Raw genomic sequence first — 10,000 nt, 5'->3', positions numbered from 1 at the left:
TCCGTTTTGAGTGTCTGAATCTTAATAAATCCAATAAAATGGTCTCTTGTATGATTCTCTGTGTGGAGATCAGTGGCTCTTCTGGAGATTCCTTTGCTTTTTTTTTGTTCCAATTAAATTATTTTTGCTATCAAAAAACGTTTAAATATAGGACAAAAGCAATCTGAATACATAAACATTTATTACATGTGGAAAAGTGATCCCATCTCAGACTGGATCACAGATCTTGAAAACCAACAAGTTAAAACACTTTGGAAAAATAATCTGTTTCTTTATTCAGTTATTAGGCGGTGATGGCTGTGGACAGGACAGATCTCCTGTAGAGGTCTGTGTAACAGTGAATTTGAAGAAGCCTCTGACTAAAGAAAAAGAATAAATACACAGAATAAAAATACTTTTCTTACACTCTCTGATGTTAGGGTCCCTCACACCACCAGGGGGCCCCCAAAGAGCAAAACTCTGACAAGCTGAAATAATATAACACTTAAACACCACTCTGCGTTTCAAAATCAAAATAATTTGTTTTAATTTGCTACTCAAAGTTAAAAATTAAGAGCCATAATAACACTGGTATAATGTAAGATAAATATTAATTATGCTAATAATTAGTCCTGCCACGATAACAAATTTTGCTGGACGACAAATTGTCCCAGAAGTTAATGTTGTTGTTTTAACATAATTTTCAAATAATATAGTGGTCATTTGTTTGAGAACAAATTTTCAAAGATGAATAAACTAAATTCTAACGAACATTTAACACAGGAACTGGAAGATATTTTAAATATCCAAAATAAATAAAACAGAAACAACTAAAAGTGAAGTATGAAGTCTTTATAAAAAAGAAAAAAAAGGCAAGTTCAGACCAAAACACCAGACTGAAGATTTTTATTATCCAGTTTTTGTTAGAAAGAGAGAAGAGAAAAACAGCAAATCATCCAAATGGAAATTACCGACATCGTTTTAATTTATTGTTCAATTAATAACTATGACAGGTCTACTAGTAATAGCTCTTAACGTAGCCTAGGAATGAAAAAGCATCTCGCGTCGACATTTTGGGATGAGGGGCCCCAAATGAAAATCTTGTTAGGGCCCCAAAAAGGTTTGGACTGACCCCGGACAGCAGTGAAACAAACACAACGGAAAAGAGAAACTTTCTACTAAATGAGCCTCCAAGTCAGAAATAAAAGCAAAAGAAAAATGAGTCAATACTTTTTCAGCACTGTAAAACATAATTTAACTCTAATTTGTAGTAGTTTTATTTAAACATTACATTTTGTAGTTCAAAGAGCTTCTTTTAATTGAAAATTACACTGAAAATAATTCAGAGCGCTATTTACTGCCACCATTGGTAAAGTTTTGTATTAAAAAAAATATTTAAACTAATAAAATATTTTAGTTAAAACAGTTTAATGTAGAAAAATATAACTTTTAATTTCAGTACTAAGTGGATCATTTAATGCTTTATTTAATAATCAGTGACTTTCTGTTTTGTTGTGGATTAAATATTGATGTTAGGGATAATTTCTCTTTGCTGATCTTCAAAATGGGAAAGACATGAAAACATACCACTCAAACAAAGCATGTAGATAACAATTATATTCTATGCCAATCAGTTCTTTTGTGGGAAAACCATAAACAAACATTTCTGCCATCACAAACATAAACGTAAAATTTGTTAAGCTGTTCTGGTATTTTAGCTGAAACCATTTGTTTTGGTCACATGTTGAAAACATTAATTATGGTGAAGAATATGTAATAAAACAGGCCTGTTTCTTTTCTAAAAGTTTCAGGGAATCTTGTTGGAGTGCATAACAAACTCTGAAATATTACATGTGACAAAGAAATTTGGTCGACTCGATGTGCCCAAGACAGAATTACATTACAACATTTAGAGCTTACTTTCTAAGCAGTTTGAGGTCCATCATTTTACCCAGAGACGGATAATTCAGAGCTGGAAAACACTAAAGACGACCAGCAACCCTCCCAAGAGTTTATTGCATTTAATTGGAATAACTATCTGTAAGAAAAACACACTTAAAAACCTCTTTTGATGTCAGCGTGTCACTCCATATGCACACATTTTCCAGTGTCTCGCTGGTTCTCGTTTCTCTCCTCTGCTTGTTTCCATCTTCTTGCCTCTTGACACATTTCCCATCCCCAGAGGCAACATCAGACGAATCATCTCAGCTCTGAATCAGCCAAATCACATGATAGCCAAGAGTCAAAACACACTTTTCACAGCCTCATAGACAGACCACACCCACACACACACCCACACACCTATACGGGTTTTGATGTATTAGTGGGACAATTTTTTCAAACCAGTTTTTTGCAACACTAAACGGACACCCCTTTCCACTTATACTAGAAAGACGTAGTAAGTTGTCAAAAATCTTGTTGAGCTACATAACATAGATCTCACTTAAAAATTTAGATACACACATCCGAACTCAAAATACAAGAACCTGACGCAATGCTGTATTAAAAGGACAAACAATAATGAGATGCTTGGCTTCGCACATGGCACCAACAGTAATTGTCAGGGCCAGTTGTATTTATCAGGACCACAGCATACACATACAAAGAATATACAATTTATGTGCATGAAGAAGTCCAAACATGGAAATATGGACTCTAACTAGTCCATATTTCTGTGGAGTGCATCTGTCATCCCATGAGATGTCTGAATCATCTACGGAATCAGAAACATACTCCTCTTTTGATGATGTCACCTCACTTGAACTTTGTTCTGGACAGACCTGTTGATTAAAAACAGATTTTGTATACATTGAAAGCATTTGAGCAAGAATATTTCTACTAAAAGCTTACCACTTGAAATTCAGTGATGTCCTTCTTTTATTTACAATAACATTTTTTGTGCCAGGACTGGTTGCAAACTAGACAGAGAAAAATAAGAATTGACAAAGGGAGGTAGCATGATAAATATTTTTAAAAAGTCAGTGCCACACTATAACTCAATTTCAACATACAGCACAGCTACACATGGAACAATTTTTTAGAAGTGTTCCTGTGGGACCTCTCCTCGGGCTGCCACCTTATCATAGTGGAGGGGTTTGAGTGTCCCAATGATCCTAGGAGCTATGCTGTCTGGGGCTTTATGCCCCTGGTAGGGTCACCCAAGGCAGACAGGTCCTAGGTGAGGAACCAGACAAAGCGCAGCCTGAAGACCAGTGGTGGGAAGTAACGAAGTACAAGTACGTCGGTACTGTACTTAAGTACAATTTTCGTGTATCTGTACTTTACTTAAGTGGATTTAATAATGGGTACTTTCTACTTTTACTCCACTACATTTTACAGTAAGTATCTGTACTTTCTACTTCACTACATTTCTACAAAAGTGCCGCGTTACTCGTTACATCCAAGTCGCGTTACATTGTGTATTTTTTTCCCATTAAAATGTGAAGTTCAGGGACTTAAGGTGGTGCCGTAAAATCCGCGCAATAACGTAACTTACTTGTCTGTCGTCACCCATCGGCTCCACCTTTACTCACACGCGGAGCTCCAAGACATGCGCAGTGGTTTTCTCTGAGCGTCAGTAATATAATAGTACGGAAGCGCTGCATAAATCCTAAGATATGGCGACATGTAAAATAAGCAGCGCTTCGCTTTCACAGACGGTGGGGACTTTGTCCAATTTTTAACGTCACTTGGAAGGAAAGCTTAAAGAAAGGTAAGCTCCGTGGACGTGATGCTAGCAAAGCTAGCTGTGTTGACTGAGACACATGTTGCATCTGCAATGACTGACATGTCGCAGATATGGGACAACGCTGTGACCAAAGTGCAATATTGTAATATGACATTCATGGACGATCCGATTCTTCTGGACGGATCTTGACTAAGTCCTATAGTACTGAAGCCTCAGTGAGAGCCGTTCTTTGTTCTCGTAATGCTCTGCGTACACTGCAGTAGCTATTTTATTTCATTAAAAAATCTTTATATTTAATTGGTGAATAAATAAAAAAAGAACGTAGGAACGCAGAGCATGCTCATTGCTCTTTGTTTTCGTCACCTGTCATGGTGGCAGACGTTGCAGCAGGAGGGAGGATGAGAACAGTCATGGTGCTCCTCCTGCTTGGTTACTTCTTGCTTATTGGGCCTTGGACAGTGTTCATAGTTGAACATTGTTAATTGCAATGTTTAATGGTGCAGACAATTATTATTTCTGACATTGGCAATATGGGCAACCGCACAGGGCGTTATTTCTTTAGGGATGGCAGGAGACCTGTGTATTGTGGCACAGAGATGAAAGCAAAACAGAATGAAGAAAAGTTTGAATTGATACTGGTTAAATTTATTTCAGCTCTAAGTATTTAATATCTAGGTGGGAAAGTGAATCTTTCAGATCAATTTGAGAAGCAGTTTTGATAGGTGCACTAAATTTTATTGTCATGCAGCGCGGGGTGCTGGTTTTGATTTGGTCTTGGGTTCGGTGGTCTAGACTACAACTTTGCTACGAGGCTCCTTGGTTCCATGTCCTCCTCTGCCAGTTGGATTTCTTTGAAAATAAATGTGTGGCAAAAAAAGTGAAGTTCATGTTATGTTAGGACAGGAGATGAGATGTTTCCATCCCTGAAATTATGATGCATAGGATCATATATCTAAGTCTAAACTATGTTACAGAATAAACACAATTAAAACATGCTTTATCTGTGGCATATGATCATATGATCGGTACACTTAATGATATTAGCGATTAGGCAATGCATTCAGCAAGTACTTTTACTTTTAATACTCAAGTATTTTTAAACCAGTACTTTTTTACTTTTAATTAGGTAAAATGTTAATGTGGTACGTTGACTTTTACTTGAGTACATTTTTGTCTGTGTATTTGTACTTTTACTTAAGTAAATTTTTTGAGTACTTTCTCCACCACTGCTGAAGACCCCTTATGATGCGCAACAACCTTGGATCTGGCGTTCCCTCGCTCGGACGCGGGTCACCGGGGCCCCACTCTGTAGCCAGGCCTGGAGGTGGGGCACGATGGCGAGTGCCTGGTGGCTGGGCTTTTACCCATGGAGCCCGGCCGGGCTCAGCCCAAAGAGGAGACCTGGGTCCCCCTTCCAATGGGCTTACCACCTGTCGGAGGGGCCAAAGGGGTCGGGTGCAGTGTGTAACGGGCGAGCTAGTGTGCAAGGCTGAGAGGTTCCGGCTAGAAATAGCTGGCCTCACCTTGACGTATGGCTCTGGTTCTGGAACCAGTCTCCTGGAGAGGGGCTGGACGTATTTCCACTCTGGAGTTGCCCACAGTGAGAGACGCTGGGCAGGAGTGGGCATACTTGTTGCCCCCCATCTTGGCGCCTGTACGTTGGGGTTCACCCTGATGAACAAGAGGGTAGCCTCCCTCCGCCTACGGGTGGGGGGACGGGTTCTGACTGTTGTCTGTGCTTACGGGCCGAACAGCAGTTCAGATTACCCACCCTTCTTGGCAGGCACGTGCAGAGGGGGGTGCTGGGGGTGCTTGAGCACCTGCCCTTTTTGCTCCTTGCCCCAAAGTGCTGTTTTGGTCAATTTTAATTTTAATTTTATTTTATTGTATTTTTTGTTTTATTATTTTCTAAGCCCTCTTCTGACACATAATATGTACTAACATTATTTTAATTATTTTTTGTACAACATAATAAGCCCTCCGGTCACCTTGTTACCTTTGACCTTTTGCCCGTGACGCATGACGCAGTTGCCTCTCGCGCAGTGCAATAAGGCGACAAACTGGAGCTAAACGTAGCGAACGTTCCAGATTACAGAACAGTTTTTGGTGAATAAAAAAAAAAAAGCTTTTGGTGAATAAAATGGAGTAGACTTGCTACTTGTCAGATGACAGAATACGTTGAATGTATTGTTTCTGCTTCAGCACAGAGTCGTGGTTTAAGCAGAGAGGTAATGAAATACAACAGACACTGACAGGCCTCTGTGTCTACTTTTCTCTGATGAACTACTGAGCAGGAGGAGACAGCCAGGTAAGGAAAAACTGTTCTTATCTAACAATTAAGTATTTTCATCATACAGATATTAGGCTGTTGTTGGTGTGCTATTAGCTAGCTGCTAGCTAACGACTTTGCTAGCAAAGCAAGATAACTAAGCTTTTTCCTTGTATCTTTAATGATATCAGTCATTCTTCAGTATCGCTCATGCAATAAGGGCACATTGCCCGTCCTAAATCGATCATCTCCATAATGGATATATGTCCAATCTTCTAATTTCCTTTGCTACATAATGTACATTTCATTTATTCTGGCGTTGGGTAAATGTATCTTGAAGGAGAATAACACTTAAATAAAAGTCCAACAAGGATATTCATTTAGAATTAAAAATAACTCAACCTGAATTACCATGATAGATATAATGAATGTAATCCAGCAGGGCCTAGAGGGGCGGGACTCCCTGCTGGGAAGAGAGTCCCAGCAGTGAATGAGCTGCTAGGAAGAGAGTCCAGCTCACTGGAGATGGAGTCCCGCCCCTCTGGGCCCTGCTGGGATCCAGAGGGCCACAGCAGGGAAGAAAGTACAGCTCACTAAAAAAGCTGCTCTGCTCACTAAAAAAGCTGCTCTGCTCACTAAAAAAGCTGCTCTACTCACTAAAAAAGCTGCTCTGCTCACTAAAATAGCTGCTCTGCTCACTAAAAAAGCTGCTCTGCTTACTAAAAAAGCTGCTCTGCTCACTAAAAAAGCTGCTCTGCTCCAGTGGTGGAGAAAGTACTCAAAAAATTTACTTAAGTAAAAGTACAAATACACAGACAAAAATGTACTCAAGTAAAAGTCAAAGTACCACATTAACATTTTACTTAAGTAAAAGTAAAAAAGTACTGGTTTTTAAAAATACTTAAGTATTAAAAGTAAAAGTACTTGCTGAATGCATTACCTAATCACTAATATCATTAAGTGTACCGATCATATGATCATATGCCACAGATAAAACATGTTTTTATTGCGTTTATTCTGTAACATAGTTTAGACTTAGATATGTGATTCTATGCATCATAATTTCAGGGATGGAAACATCTGGTCTCCTGTCCTAACATAACATGAACTTCACTTTTTTTTGCCACACATTTATTTTGAAAGAAATCCAACTGGCAGAGGAGGACATGGAACCAAGGAGCCACGTAGCAGAGTTGTAGTCTGGACCACTGAACCCAAGACCAAATCAAAACCAGCACCCCATGCTACATGACAATAAAATTAAGTGCACCTATCAAAACTGCTTCTCAAATTGATCTGAAAGATTCACTTTCCCACCTAGATATTAAACACTTAGAGCTGAAATAAATTTAACCTGTGACAATTCAAACTCTTCTTCATTCTGTTTTGCTTTCATCTCTGTGCCACAATACACAGAGGTCTCCTGCCATCCCTAAAGAAATAACGCCCTGTGCGGTTGCCCATATTGCCAATGTCAGAAATAATAATTGTCTGCACCATTAAACATAGCAATTAACAACGCTCAACTATGAACACTGTCCAAGGCCCAATAAGCAAGAAGTAACCAAGCAGGAGGAGCACCGTGACTGTTCTCATCCTCCCTTCTGCTGCAATGTCTGCCACCATGACAGGTGACGAAAACAAAGAGCAATGAGCATGCTCTGTGTTCCTACGTTCTTGTTTTATTTATTCGCCAATGAAATATAAAGATATTTTAATGAAATAAAATAGCTACTGCAGTGTACGCAGAGCATTACAAGAACAAAGAAGGGCTCTCATTGAGGCTTCAGTACTATAGGACTTTAGTCAAGATCCGTCCAGAAGAATCGGATCGTCCATGAATGTCATATTACAATATTGCACGTTGATCACAGCGTTGTCCCATATCTGCGACATGTCAGTCATCGCAGATGCAGCATGTGTTTCAGTCAATACAGCTAGCTTTGCTAGCATCACGTCCACGGAGCTTACCTTTCTTTAAGCTTTCCTTCCAAGTGACGTAAAAAATTGGACAAAGTCCCCACCGTCTGTGAAAGCGAAGCGCTGCTGATTTTACATGTCGCCATATCTTATGATTTATGCAGCGCTATTATATTACTGACGCTCAGAGGAAACCACTGCGCATGTCTTGGAGCTCCGCGTGCGAGTAAAGGTGGAGCCGATGGGTGACAACAGACACTAAGTCACGTTATTGCTCGGATTTTACGGCGCCACCTTAAGTCCCTGAACTTCACATTTTAACGGAAAAAAAACCACAATGCGACTTGGATGTAACGAGTAACGCGACAGTTTTGTAGAAATGTAGTGAAGTAGAAAGTACAGATACTTACTGTAAAATGTAGTGGAGTAAAAGTAGAAAGTACCCATTATTAAATCTACTTAAGTAAAGTACAGATACACGAAAATTGTACTTAAGTACAGTAACGACGTACTTGCACTTCGTTACTTCCCAATACTGCTCTGCTCATTAAAAAAGCTGCTCTGCTCACTAAAAAAGCTGCTCTGCTCACTAAAAAAGCTGCTCTGACCACTAAAAAAGCTGCTCTGCTCACTAAAAAAGCTGCTCTACTCACTAAAAAAGCTGCTCTGCTCACTAAAAAAGCTGCTCTGCTCACTAAAAAAGCTGCTCTGACCACTAAAAAAGCTGCTCTGCTCACTAAAAAAGCTGCTCTGACCACTAAAAAAGCTGCTCTGCTCACTAAAAAAGCTGCTCTGCTCACTAAAAAAGCTGCTCTACTCACTAAAAAAGCTGCTCTGCTCACTAAAAAAGCTGCTCTGACCACTAAAAAAGCTGCTCTGACCACTAAAAAAGCTGCTCTGACCACTAAAAAAGCTGCTCTGCTCACTAAAAAAGCTGCTCTGGTCACTAAAAAAGCTGCTCTGACCACTAAAAAAGCTGCTCTGCTCACTAAAAAAGCTGCTCTGCTCACTAAAAAAGCTGCTCTGACCACTAAAAAAGCTGCTCTGCTCACTAAAAAAGCTGCTCTGACCACTAAAAAAGCTGCTCTGACCACTAAAAAAGCTGCTCTGACCACTAAAAAAGCTGCTCTGCTCACTAAAAAAGCTGCTCTGACCACTAAAAAAGCTGCTCTGACCACTAAAAAAGCTGCTCTGCTCACTAAAAAAGCTGCTCTGACCATTAAAAAAGCTGCTCTGACCACTAAAAAAGCTGCTCTGCTCACTAAAAAAGCTGCTCTGACCACTAAAAAAGCTGCTCTGACCACTAAAAAAGCTGCTCTGACCACTAAAAAAGCTGCTCTGACCACTAAAAAAGCTGCTCTGACCACTAAAAAAGCTGCTCTGCTCACTAAAAAAGCTGCTCTGACCACTAAAAAAGCTGCTCTGCTCACTAAAAAAGCTGCTCTGACCACTAAAAAAGCTGCTCTGACCACTAAAAAAGCTGCTCTGACCACTAAAAAAGCTGCTCTGCTCACTAAAAAAGCTGCTCTGACCACTAAAAAAGCTGCTCTGCTCACTAAAAAAGCTGCTCTGACCACTAAAAAAGCTGCTCTGACCACTAAAAAAGCTGCTCTGCTCACTAAAAAAGCTGCTCTGACCACTAAAAAAGCTGCTCTGACCACTAAAAAAGCTGCTCTGACCACTAAAAAAGCTTCTCTGCTCTGCTCACTAAAAAAGCTTCTCTGACCACTAAAAAAGCTGCTCTGACCACTAAAAAAGCTGCTCTGACCACTAAAAAAGCTTCTCTGCTCACTAAAAAAGCTGCTCTGACCACTAAAAAAGCTGCTCTTGCTCCACCACTAAAAAAGCTGCTTCTGTACCACCTTAAAAAAGCTGCTCTGACCCACTAAAAAAGCTGCTCTGCACTCACTTCTAAAAAAACTGCTCTGCTCACTAAAAAAGCCTGCCTGCTCTGACCACTAAAAAAGCTGCTCTGCCCACTAAAAAAGCTGCTCTGCTCACTCAAAAAGTTGCTCTGCTCACTAAAAAAGCTGCTCTGCTCACTAAAAAAGCTGCTCTGACCACTAAAAAAGCTGCTCTGCTCACTCAAAAAGTTGCTCTGCTCACTATAAAAGCTGCTCTGCTCACTATAAAAGCTGCTCTGA

At 39.9% G+C, this 10,000-nt stretch overlaps 1 protein-coding gene across 1 annotated transcript in view; it reads left to right on the top strand.

Annotated features, from left to right (window-relative positions):
- The window catches only part of rab5ab (RAB5A, member RAS oncogene family, b), a 16,144-nt gene extending 16,101 nt beyond the window's left edge, over nt 1–43 (top strand). Inside the window, exon 6 of the mRNA XM_008431198.3 lies at nt 1–43. This exon is cut by the window's left edge and continues 1,370 nt beyond it. The gene's annotated coding sequence lies outside the window, so the exon portion shown is untranslated.
- The last annotated feature ends 9,957 nt before the right edge of the window (nt 44–10,000 follow it).

This window comes from Poecilia reticulata, chromosome 16 (assembly GCF_904066995.2).
Source record: "Poecilia reticulata chromosome 16, P_reticulata-male-v2, whole genome shotgun sequence".
NCBI classification, from domain to species: Eukaryota; Metazoa; Chordata; class Actinopteri; order Cyprinodontiformes; family Poeciliidae; genus Poecilia; species Poecilia reticulata.
This window is presented reverse-complemented; position numbering and strand designations above follow the sequence as displayed.